This window comes from Panthera pardus, unplaced genomic scaffold, assembly GCF_024362965.1.
Source record: "Panthera pardus isolate Hobbes unplaced genomic scaffold, ASM2436296v1 HiC_scaffold_6, whole genome shotgun sequence".
Classification (NCBI taxonomy): domain Eukaryota; kingdom Metazoa; phylum Chordata; class Mammalia; order Carnivora; family Felidae; genus Panthera; species Panthera pardus.
The window spans coordinates 16,576,592-16,589,948 of NW_026526991.1; the positions used below are offsets into that span (position 1 = coordinate 16,576,592).

Sequence of the window (13,357 nt, forward strand, 5' to 3'; positions counted from 1 at the left end):
TTCCTTGGCCACTGGGAAGGGACTAAAAGACCATCCATAACCAAAGTGAGTAGCCCCAAACACTCACACAACTTCCTTCCTGTCTCTCCTCAAGTGACTTGTTTTTACTGGAACCCAGTTTCCTCTTCCTGTCTGGGAAACTCTGTTTACAAAGACTAGCTCTGTACAGAAAGCAAAAAAAGAAAGCTCTTTCCACCAAATGGCCTTGGGGTTTCACCAGGTTATCCTCCCTAACCTGAACCAAAATAGCTCATGATGCATCATGTATGCTTGGGGTGGGACTGGGGTGGGGGGGTCTTCCCCATATATCTTCCCAGGAGAACCCATTCTGCATGTTTGTCTGTAAAAAGCAATCTGTAGGGATGCCTCTGTAGGCAAATGAATTTGGAAAAATATTCATTTTGGGGAAACTCCATCTCCACCACACTTGTTTACAATATCTAGACTCCCTTGCAAGGCTGTCTTCTAGAGAAGATCTCCTTGTCTCACACTTCAATGCACTCCCCACTGCATCTACTCATCCGAGTCAAATTTTCTTTCACTGTGTACCGCTCCACCCCAAGGTGACAAAGTCCTGGGTGTGTGACCCCAGACACAGCTTTTCAAGCTTGAGTTTCCTGACTTGTAATATGGCTAATAATGGCAGTATTAGCCTATGATGACAGAGCTCTTTGTATCTGCCCTCCCGCAAAGAAGCTATGAGGAGGAAGCTCCTACTGTCTTCATTTCACAGATGAAGACACTGAATCACATGATGGTAAGTAATTCACCCAAGGTAACACACCAGGAGTAGAGCCAGAATCAAAATACAGGCACTTTGGCCTATGGTTTTAAGCAATATTCTATACTTGTCGACCCAATTCATTGGCATGTTTTGAAGGTCAAAAGAGATAACTGGAAAATGGTAAGTATTTAATAAATATTGCTATATTATTGGATGGAAATACATGTCAAAGCACCTGTTATAGTGTCTGATTCATCACAGGCCTTCAACTTATGTTAGTTCCCTTCCCTTCATCCATCATCTCAAAGCAATGCCCCTGACCATCATCTTCCCTCAGGTAGCCCAGAATGTGCTGTTTGAAGGTTACTCCTGAGAGAGTTATAGCACTCAATAAATCTTTCCTCAAAACAGAGTCTTCTGAGTAATTGAATCATTGAGGGGGGGGCGGGGATCTGCCATTTTCTAGCTAGTGCTTTAGCTCAAAGTTTCTCAGCCATGGGCACAAGTGTCATCAGTGCAACACAGAGTTTCTGTGATAGTTTCTAAGAAACCTTGATTTTTGGTGAGAAAGCATGTTATTTTTCATGATGGAACTCCAGAGTAATAGTCTTATCTTTACCCATTGTCTTCTCCTCTTTCACTTGATTATCAAGGATAAAGAAAGGAATTATATAATGATAAAGGGCCAGTTCTCTAGGAAGAAATAACAATCCTTAATGTGTATGCACCAAACAACACATGAGGCAAAAATTGATACGGTTGCAAAGAAAAATAGAAGAATCTACTATTACAATTCAGACTTCAACACCCTTCTATAAAAAATAGATTCCAGCAGGCAGAAAATCAGTAAAGATACAGTTGAACTCAACAGTGCCATCAGTTAATCCTCAAGCTCACATGGGACATTCACCAAAATAGACCACACTCTGAGCCATAAAACACACATTAACAAATGTAGTGAAATAGAAATCATACAATATCTGCCCTCAGCCACAGTGGAATTAAACTAGAAATCAGTAACAAATAGATAGCTAGAAAAATCCCAAAATACCTGGAGATTAAGCAATACACTTCTAAATAACACATGGGGGGTCCCAGCTCTTCAGATGAGGGACAGGCATGCTGTGCAGTTGGCCAGAACGTTATAGGCTATTGGACCTGTGGATGAGGAGGAGGAGCAGGCAGAGGAGGGCTGTCTTGATTTGGTCCCCATTGAGATGAAGGAAAAGTCTAGTCCTGGTGCTAAGATCCCAGTCACAATTATCACCGGGTATTTAGGTGCTAGGAAGACAATACTTCTGAACTATATTTAGACAGAGTAACATAGTAAAAGATTAATAGTTATTTTAAATAAACTTGAGAAAGGAAGTGCAGTGGATAAATCCTTAGCTGTCAGCCAAGGTGGAAAGTCCTACCAAGAAATGTTAGTACTTAGAAACGGTTGGTTCTGCTGTTCAGTAAAGGACGGTGGCCTTAGAGCTAATGAGAATTTGATGCAGAAGAAGGGAAATTTTGATTACATACCATTAGAGACCACTGGATTAGCAGATCCTGGTGCTGTGGCTTTTATGTTTGGGGTTGATGCTGAATTAGGGATTGATATTTATCCTGCTGAGATCATAACACTTTTGGATTCAAAATATGGATTAAAACATTTAGCAGAAGAAAAACCTGATGGCCTTATCAATGAGACTTCTAGGCAAGCTGCTTTGGCAGATATCGTTATCACTAAAAGAACAGACTTGGTTTCACAAGAGGATTTAAGCAAATTAAGAACAACCATTACATCCATAAACGGAATGGGAAAAATTTTAGAAACACAAAGATCAAGACTTGATCTCTCTAATGTATTAGATCTTCATGCCTTCAGTCTCTGTGGAGTAAGCTTGCAGAAAAAACTCCACTATGTGCCAATAACACAGTCTCACCCTGATCAGAGCATTGTTATGGTCACATTTAAGTATGAGGAAATGCAAAGGAAGAAAGTCTAAATGTATTTGTTCAGAATCTTCTGTGGGAGAAGAGTGTGAGAAGCAAAGATGGAGGTCATATGACTGAAAGGACTGATATTGATCAAACACAAACCAAAACCAGGGATGGTCTAAAATGTCCATGAGCTCTCTGATTTGGAGGAGACTCCGGTGAACAGGGACAGTGACACTGAGAGTACAAATTGATTGGTTCTTTTTTTTTTTTTTAAGGTTTATTTATTTTTGAAGGAGAGAGAGAGAGACAGTGTGAGTGGGGGAGGGGCAGAGAGAGAGAGAGAGAGAGGCACAGAATCTGAAGCAGGCTCCAGGCTCTGAGCTGTCAGCACAGAGCCCAATGCGGGGCTAGAACTCACAAACCGTGAGATCATGACCTGAACCGAAGTCGGATGCTCAACCGACTGAGCCACCCCGGTGCCCCTGATTGGTTCTTATTGATGGGAATTTAGACAAGGATACCCTTAAATAACTATTTATAGCTACTGTGACTGAAACATAAAAGTGGACAACACATTTCAAAGAAGATCAAGTTGGTCCATAGCACCTAGAAACATTCCTTATCAAAAAGATTGGATGATAAAATTGGGAATAATTTCCTACTGCATGTGTTTCAAGCATCTATTCTTTGCATTACTTCTGTTATGAATTCTGGTATATTTTCAAATAGTGCTTATTTTATGGAATACATAAAATATGGTAAATAAGTAGTGTAAAATATTTGACATTCATACAACAAAACATAATGTCCTCTGGAAAATACATACATACATACATACATAACACATAGGTCAGAAAAGAAATCTCAAGAGAATTTAAAAATATTTTGAACTAAATAAAAATACAATGTATCAAAATTTGTCAGATGCAAAGAAAGTAGTGCTTAGAAAAAATGTTCATAGTACTGAATACATGCATTAGAAAAGAAGAAAGATCTAAAATCAATGATCTAAGCTACCATCTTAGGAAACTAGAAAAAGGAGGAAAAGAAAGAGCAGATCCAAACTATGCAGGGTTCAGTTCAGAATTCCATCTGTGTTGGCCTCCCTGAGCTCCATCCTCAACTAAGGAGGTTCCTGGGCTCTGTTTCTGTTCTGCCTCCTCTGTGTAACACCTCCTAGAACTTTTCTCCAAGAAGTAACCTGGGAAGCATTGATTTCTCCTCTCTCAGGGATCACTGTCTTGAGTTGCCAGCTACCCAGTGTCATGTACTACCAATGTTTCACAGCTTTGTCTGGTCTCTAGTTGTTTAACATGGGAGGATAAATCCAGTGTACCCATTAGTCCATAGTGACCATGCTATTTCAAAGCTCCCTTCTCACTTTCTTTGTCACACAGTTAGCAGTTGGGTTGGCCTCACTACAAACAGACTAATTTCTGTGTGAGAATCACAGTTATGAACCACACAGGGACCCAAATGCTTCGTATGGTTGGTTTCTTAGGGACCACCAACAATTCGCATTTCGCATGTGTGTGGACACGTGTGGCATGGTGGCAAGCTGCAGGCTTGCCTTCTAGGTAGCAAGGCAGCCTAAACAGCTAGAGGTTACAAAATATTTTCAGGTTCTGGCCCACGGTGATCACAGCATATATATTTAGCCCTTGCATCTATTACATCAGTGGCTCCATGAGTATGTGTGTGCTTGCACACACACATGCACGCGTGTGCATAGGTGTGGGGGTGTGCACATGCGCATATGTGCATGTTGGGACTTCAAGGTGGATGGTAGGAAGTCGATGCAAAAATTTCCACATCTTACTATTTTGTAACCTACTTTGTGCTATGTGCCACACTTGAAATACGTTATAACTTTTAATCTTCACAATTACCTTGAAAAACAAATGCAACTCTTATGCTCATTTTACAGAACTTGAGTTCAATGACAGGTTCCCCAAGGTCATGCAGTGGATCTGTGATGAAGCCAAATGTTGAGCACACAGTCATCTCTCTTCAAAGCCTTATGTACTTTATCACCATGCTCTCCTGGCTTTTAATTTTTCACTTCCTGTACTGCCTAGAAAGATGGTCAACACATGGCTGGGCCTTAATAAATACTTTTGCATTTACTGAATCTTAAGGTATATCACTTTCAAAACTATTTTTAACATACTTGCTGTGTCCTCAGTACTTAGCTCAATCACAGTGCCTAGCACACAGTAAATGTTTAATAAATAACTTTTGTTTCAATAAACAATATTACATCTAAATAGGACATAGTGCCATGGAGTGTGACAACTCATGTTTAATGATAGATGGCATTTTTTAGCCCTACTTGCAAGCACTATTTTCCCATTTTAATATAATTTGCTTTTTTGATTTTATAAAGAAAGATAAAGCATCGCTAGCAGAAAAGAATACTTCCTGTGACCAATTCTTTCTTTTGTAACCGTAAAAGTCTAATTACTCAGCCCAAGAGGCACTAAGTTCAGTACCATCTATTTCCTTCTTGCATAGATAAGTTGTATAACAATTTTGAGAAAACAAACAACCTCGTGAGTGTTGACAAAGGTGGAACAAGGAGGAAAAAGAAGGGAAGTGAAACTTGTTTTTGCTTCTCTGGTGCCCATTCACCTTCATCCTCTCAAGAGCCTTTGGATTGTTTCATGGAAAAGTAGCCCTGCCCCCTCTCAATCTACGTGTTCCTGGAGGTTCACTCCATTCTCCATCACCATGACCCCCAAGCTCCAGGACTGGGCATATGACCTCAACCTGACCTTCTGATCTATCCATACGGCATATGGCACAGTAAATTGTTCAATACCTGACTCGCTCTGTTCTATATTTTATCAGAGTTAGGCCAGCGTGACTTAATTCTGGGATCTTTAGTAAAAAATATTGGGAAATAAAAGTTTTCTCTTTTCTGGATTGGAACTTTGTAAGATATGAACCTGGAGCTGCTGACATCCATTTTGTCACACCAACATGAGCTGGCCTGAGAGTGTCACTTATGCAGAAGAAAACTATAATTTCTAATATTAACCTTTAGGCCTATAGAACCAGCCTCCCTTGAACCAAAATCTACTCAGAGTCATACAGGTGGCCTAACAAATCCCCTGTTACGCTCAAGCCAGTTTGAGTTTCTATCATTTATAACCCAGAAGCTCTATGGAGAAGGAGACCAAACAGCTACTGTGTTTCACTTGCCTGGTGAATACCATTTCACTTAATTGTCACAAATCCTTAGGAAGTAGGTCTTAGTCCTCTCCGTTTGATAAATAGGAAAACTAAGACCCATGGAAGTTAAGAAACTAGGCACAAATGGCTAGGAAGTACTTGAACTTGGATTCACTCCTACTCTTCCCTGGCTCTAAAATCTAGGTCCTTCCAACTACTGAATACAGCAGGAGCAAACTTCTGTGATAAATCATCCTTTCTAGTTGAGTGTTTCGAAAGAACACTAAACAAGGGAGGCAGAGTCCTGGACCTTTCTTTCTTTCTTTCTTTCTTTCCTTCTTTCTTTCTTTCTTTCTTTCTTTCTTTCTTTCTTTCTTTCTTTCTTTCTTTCTTTCTTTCTTTCTTTCTTTGCCTTCGGCCTGGGTCACCATACCTTTCATATGATCTTGAGCACTTTTCCTTTCTAAATCTCAGGGGCTTTTTTGTTTTTGTTTTGTTTTGTTTTTGTTTTGGTCTACAAAACCATGGGGTTTGGATTATATACTAATGATCCAAGTTCTTCCCAGCTGTAAAAATGTAAAATGTCAATTCTTGACTATTTTCCTGAAATTCCCAAGTTAGGTACTTGAGGAACCAGACATTAAAGCAAGCCAATAGGCGAAGCTTCCCTCCATGAACCTTCTCTCCTAATTTGGTCAAATGGATGAGGTATGTGTAATTAAAACTGCAAAAATAACAAGCTTCCGGCCAAGTTCTACCCTCACTTAACCATACTCTTGGGGGTTGATTTCAGGGGAGGGGAGGGGGGGCGGGGAGCGGATGTTGAACCCAGGGTGGAATTTGGCCTGATATGTGGATTCTTATAATTTCCAAATGATGTCAGTGCACTTATTTGAGAGACTGAGAAAGTGCTGAGTTTAGTCTATTCGACTCCATAAAGAAAAACTGAAAACCGCTGGGCTAGGGCCAGTGTCGACCAACGTTATAAAGCCAAGAACACTTTTGGCAGGGCAAAGTCATTCGGGGACGATAGTACCCAATTCCTGTCGATTTATGGTTGTTGTCTTTCTTTCTGATTAATAGTTTGTTCTAAGATAGGGAATACTACCCCTGTACTTGTCAGCTGGCTCAGAGAAAATGGATCTGCTAAAAAGTTTCATCGTCTGTTGATCCCAGAACCATTGAGGTTATAGAAATTTCAACAGCTGCTAAGAGGGGGCCAGAGTTAAGTGCCCATTCAGAATAGTCCATCAAGCTATTGAAAAAAAAAAAATCTGTCTAGTTGATGCAATTCAAAATAGAGCTTTGATTCTAATCAGACAAATAATGGCTTTGTATTCTTGTGTCTTTTTGCTTTTGAGTTGGCCTCTATCATACCAAGATGGTATATGTGCAGGGGTCCCTAGAATTCCAACATTTGACCTTTATTACCCATACCTTCCTCCAGGCAGTTCCTAATATGGGAAACTATAGTGGGTGAGAGGAGAATAGGAATGACAAGGTGTGTGCAATTAAAGGCAGATGCCCTAGATTCAAATCTTGTTCACTCACAAGTGAGAAAACCTTGGGCAATTTTTTTTTTCATCTGGGGGAAAAAATGGGATAATAATAGTACTTTATCACAGGGTCATTATAAAATGATTTACTTTATGCAAAACACTCACTGTTTGGCACATAGTATGCACTTAGTAAATGTTAGCTAGTATTCCTGAAGAAGCTAGAAAACAAAACTGGAGCACCTGGGTGGCTTAGTCAGTTAAGCAGTCGACTTTTGATTTTGGCTGAGGTCATGATCTCAGGGTTGTGAGTTCGAGCCCTGCGTTGGGCTTTGCGCTCACAGCACGGAGCCTGCTTTGGATCCTGTCTCCCTCTTTTGGCCCCTATCCCACTTGCACTCTCTCTCTCCCTCTCCCCCCTCCCAAAAAATAAACATTAAAAATAAAATAAAAATGTTGTAAGCTTAAAAAAAAAGGAAGCAAAACCAAATGTATCCAAGGTAAAAAAAAAGTTTATTGAGACCAATACCTAATATATCCAATGTAACACTCAGTTAAGACTGAGGGAAGCTTACAAACTAGTCTAATTGCCTACAAAGACCCCTCCTCCCAACTACAATTCTTAGGTATTATCACCTTCTGGCTGGGCCATATGATCCAGTGGACCAGAGTTTTCATGACAACATTCAAGAGAGCATACAAAGAAAGCAAAAGACAGGAGAAAGTAGTCAGGCATTGAGAGATCTTGGCTCATCTTGGTGATGTCCCTCCTATCAAAGCAGCAGCAAGAAGTAGAAAAGAGGATAATAAAGACAACTACTTAACATTTTAAGAAATAGTGATCATGTCCATCAGTAAATATAGCCTAGTCCATGTCCCAGAATCTGGCTAATCAGATAAGCAACTCTTCCTCATCTAGAGAATGGGGGGCAGGGGGGTGAGAAAAGAACAAGGGCTGAGACATCTTTCCCACACCTATATTCCCCCTTGTTTCAGTGATTCTCAAAATATGGAGGGTGAACCATCCACAACCTACTCACTTGGGATGCTTGCAAAAATGCAGAATCCTGGACTATAGACAGACATACTGCAATGGTTAACATTGCATATTAATTTGAGTGGGTCATGGGATGTCTACATATCTGCTTAAGCATTATTTCTGAGTGTGTCTGTGAGCGTGTTTCTAGAAGAGATTAACATTTGAGTCAGCACCCTCCTCAGTGTGTGTGGGCATCAACCAATCCACTGAGGAACTGAATAGAACAAAAAGGCAGAGGAAGGGGGAATTCTCTTTTTCTGTCTGACTGGAGCATCTCTCTGAGCTGGAACATCAGTTTCCTCCAAGCCTCAGACTAGGGCTTACACCATGGGCACTACTGGGTCTCAGGCTATTAGGCTACGAATGAAACTATACCACCAGCTTCCCAGGTCTCCAGCTTGTAATTTGGGGACTTCTTGGCCTCCATAATCATGTGACCCAACTTCTCATAATGTATTTGTATCTATATCTATATCTGCCAATATATCTCTTTCCCTCTCTATATGATAGATAGATGATCGATAGATAATAAATAGATAATATATAGATGATAGATAGATAAGGATATGGAATCTATTGATCCTGCTTTTCTGACAAACACTTACTAATACATGTATTAGAGTGGAATCTTTTAGGGTGAATCTCAGAAATCCGCATCTTACAAGTTTGCCAAGTGAACCAAAGTTGAAGAACCATTTATGTTGGGGAACCTGGGTGGCTTACTCAGTTAAGCATCTGACTCTTGGTTTCAGCTCAGGTCATGATCTCATGGTTCATGCCTGCTTGAGATTCTTTCTCTCTCTCTCTCCCCTCCCCACTGTCCCTCCTGAATTCTATAGATAGATAGATAGATAGATAGATAGATAGATAGATAGATAGACTTAAAAAAAGAATCATTTATTCAGTTCACTATGAAGTCATCAAAGAGTGGAGGTGGTATTATGAAGTGTTTTTGATGAGTCCTGTTTGGGCACTGCCTGAGAGGAAGGGTCTAGAAGGCCCAGCACCTCTGTGAGCCAGGGTGGAAATTACACTGGGTCAGCTGGTATGGGATCTCGTATCTATCGTGGGCTTAGCTGTTCAAGTCTGTACACATCATGGGCTTTGACTGCGTCCCTCGTTCCTCAGTTGTCAGTGAATAAAAAAAGCTCTCCCTTGCTTTATTCATAGGATTCTTATGAACCTCAAATGAGCTGATGTATAAAAAAAAAACCTGCAAAACTTACACAACACAATGAATTATTTATTCCTGTGAACTCAGAAATACCCACCCTTCCCAATTTTCCTGCAGTTATGGGGAACCAGAGGTTTGTGTTTTCCCCTCAACAGGCTCTCCACAAAGATCATATTCACCAGATAATTGCAGACTTCATTTTATTCAGCTTGTAGATTCCATCATGGGATGGATGCCCATAACTAATGGGAATATACCTCACCATTTCAGTCCAAAACTTTAAAATGTCTATCTTCTCTCATTAATATCATTAAATAGTTCTTGCATTTTAACCTTACTGACCTCGCTCTTGAACTCCAGGCCTGGATTTCCAGTTGCAGCCTAGTAGCTCCCCTTGGATATGCTTTTGCATAACCCCAGAACCTCTCCGTGTCCCAGACTGAACTCGTTTTCCATCCTGAACACATTCCTCCTGCTGACTTTCTCTTTCCTATTCATGGTCTCACCATCCTCCCAGCTCCCCCAAGTGAAGAACCCAGAGTCAACATGGAGCCCTCCACATCCAATCGCTCTCCATTGGGAAAGAGTGTCTCACTCACAGGTTCTTTCTTCTCTAAGCCCACCACCACTGCCCCCCTTCTGGCCCCAATCTATCACCACATTGGCTCAGGTTCATGGCTGTGCAATAGTAAAAATGTTGTAAAGTCAAGCCTAGAGAGTCGGCTCAGAGTTGAGTCATTCTTAAATAAGTGAGCATAGCAAGAGGACAAAAGACATCAGCTGTGTTGACACATATGTGCTTGTTAGTTGACAAGACCCAGGGGAGGATTTTGGAGGTCTTTGCCCCATGGAGCCTCTGCTTTGGAACACACTGAGGGTAGTTCTAGCTGAAATTGAGAGCAATCTCTCTCCTGGGAACCCTGAGAGACACTGAATGATTTTGCTTGTTTATCTCACCATCATTATATCTTTTCCTGAAAATAAACCACATTCCATGGACAATGTTGGGGTTATATTTTTGTCCCATAGTAACCCCCTAAGGATGCAGGACAGGAAGCTGGAAGAAGCTGGTCCACAATGGAATCCCTGAGCCACTGTGATGGCCCTGGCCTGCCTCCCCGTGGACTTCTGGTTGTGTAAGATGAATAGCTCCCCTGTTATTTACTGGTCAACACTGATCTTGCTTGCAACCAAATGCAATCTTGACTAAGAGTGAAAAAGATGGATCTGGAACTTGAGCCATAATCTGTCTGACCCCAACACCTGTTCTCTTAACTGTTACTTTATACTGTGGCTTATCTGAGGCAAGAGCTATACAAATGGAGAAGAAATGAGATGTCCTAACATGGCCAAAGCTAGCAAGAGATACCCTACACCTGGACGGCCACTCTAAGAGGCACCATCCATAGCCAGTCACGTCCAACTTGAGTGCCATTTTCAACATGCTAGAAGATGATGTAGTCATGTCTTAGGGATGGAGTTGGAGTAAAACGCTGATTTGGTTTTCACAACTTGCTCCGGGCTATTCCTTTCCTTTGACCATCCCCCAGGCCTTCCAACCTGCACCTCTACCTCAGGAAATGTTATAAAACCAGGACCTCAATAACTGAAGGCACAGCCTCCATCAGCATTTGAACCAGATGGTCCTTCCACTCAGGGTGACAGAAAGGAATCCTCTTTGCCTTGTGTCCTAGGAAACAAGAGGCCCTCATCTAATGTGATCTGTATCTGTACCCTGTAGCCTGGCATCAAACGAGAAACATGGACGAAAATAAAAACAGAAGGTAGGCAGTTTCAGACTAATCAGAACCTTGCTTCCAGAGCATGCCTACAGGGTCTGAATGAAAGAAAATATCACAGCAGAGAAAAAAGAGGCTGAGGGGAGCTGGAGGGAGAGAGCAGCCAGCTGACTAACAGCGAAGGAATGCATCATCAGCTTTTATCAGGTTTGACATGGCATCCGTCCTCTGTAGCAGGCCCCATTCTCCAGTGTTTACATTTGTCACATCTCCTTTCCTTCCAAACAAAAGATGCTTGACAGTCTGAATGGATAATTTGTAAGGTGCCACAGCTCTTCAGTCCACCACGCATATACATTTTTGGATGGGGAGAGGGCAATTGGAGGGCAGCAGCTACATTTGGGGGGCAATGAGGCTGTGATACCCCTGAAACATGCCCAGCGCAGAAAGAACCGGGAGCCACGATCTCCATCATGCAAAATTAAATGAACGACCCTCTCACCCACTGCAGAGGTCAGCGTGCACCAGAGCCCAGGAGGGCAAGAATGAGGCACAAAATGTGTCTGCAGGAAAAATTAGTGATTTTGACTTTCTGCCCAGACTAATAAACTTCTTTGTGTTTGCAAAATTCTCGTTTCAGCTTTGGTTGTCCCGGCCTCATCTACTGAGTGAAAAATTACTTCACATCCCTCCTCTCGGATGCTTAGAACAGTTAGAGGTTTGCCTCCATTTCTGTAATAGAACTGGAAGGAGGTGTATGGGGAGTGCAACGTGAGCACAGGGTACAAGTCTCCACTGAACCTTGCAACCTTCATTAGAGTTTTGGCCACAATCACCGGGCCTGATTAAGTATATTTCACTTTTGCAAATAACCTCAAACTGTTGATCGGCTACTTGTTTAATCAGCCTCACTATGGGAATACCAAACTTCCTCAGCTCAGCCAATCAGCATATTTATTGGAGTTATTGTTCTGAGCAGACACAAGACCTGACAGAGGCAGGACCCAGGCCCTTAAGGCCTCACAGTGGAGAGAGAAAAAAAAAGTGAATGCAGATTTATGTGTCAGTGCATGTGTGAATTTTTCTTGAAAATGACTCTTTTACTTGCACCCAAAGGATCTGGGATGCAGTAAAATGTTATAAGAGAGAATACTGTCTACTAAGCTCTGTAAACAACCAGGATGCTTGGGTGAAGGATTGACTCTCAATGAACATTGATTTCCTTATTTGTGAAATGGAAATGGTATGAGGATTAAATAAAATAACATATAAAATCATTTAGTGTGGTGCCTGGCACGTGGTAGGTTATCAATACAGTTTAGCTATCACAAGGAAGGAGGCAGAGAACAAGAGGAAAAAAGGCATTGGTGCAGGGAATTTTTCTAGAAGGTATCACATTTTTTGAGCCCCAGGTGCTCTGGGGCTAGAGAAGTCAAGGAAGGCTACCTGGAGGTAGTGAGACAGGATTTGGCCCTCGAAGACCAAAAAGGATTCAAATTGAGAGAATCAGTGAGTGTTGGGTCAGAGCTAGTGTCAGGTAAAGGTAAGGGAAAGGATAGAAGCCAGGTTAAGGGTAAGTAAGGTTTAGTCTTAATGTTAGAGATCCAGGCTAAGGAAACAGTAATATTCTAGCACAGAGAATTAACAGAATCCAGTCCAGTAAATGGCAGCAAGGAGAAGTGGCTAGGGCAGACAGCCTGTGTTGCCTAACAGTGGGTGATGAGTTAGAGAGAGTCATGGATCAAAACAAGTGGTTTCTCCAGAGTGTTGTTAGAGTAGGCTTCCCTAGCCCACCTGCTCTTTTATGCACGTTTGTGCAAGCTAATCCAGGTCAGTGCCTGTGCTCATCAACAACAAGGGCAGTACTGTTTCCATCTCAGTCTTCCCAGCAATCAGCCCCACACCAAACACTCACCCCAAAGTCCAAGCTAAAGAACAGTCTCTTGGAACCATGGAAGGGGAAAAAGTCACTCCAAAGCAATAGCCCCTCATATTCTGCATCTATCAGCCTTCCACTCTCTTCCAGAAGACCTTGTTCCCCACTGCCCTTACCTTTGCTTTGTGATATTTTCACGCAGCGAAGAG

General features: G+C 41.7%; 1 pseudogene; it reads left to right on the forward strand.

The window, feature by feature from the left end:
- Window positions 1-658: 658 nt before the first annotated feature.
- The window catches only part of LOC109265225 (zinc-regulated GTPase metalloprotein activator 1B-like), an 87,381-nt pseudogene continuing 74,682 nt past the window's right edge, over window positions 659-13,357 (forward strand).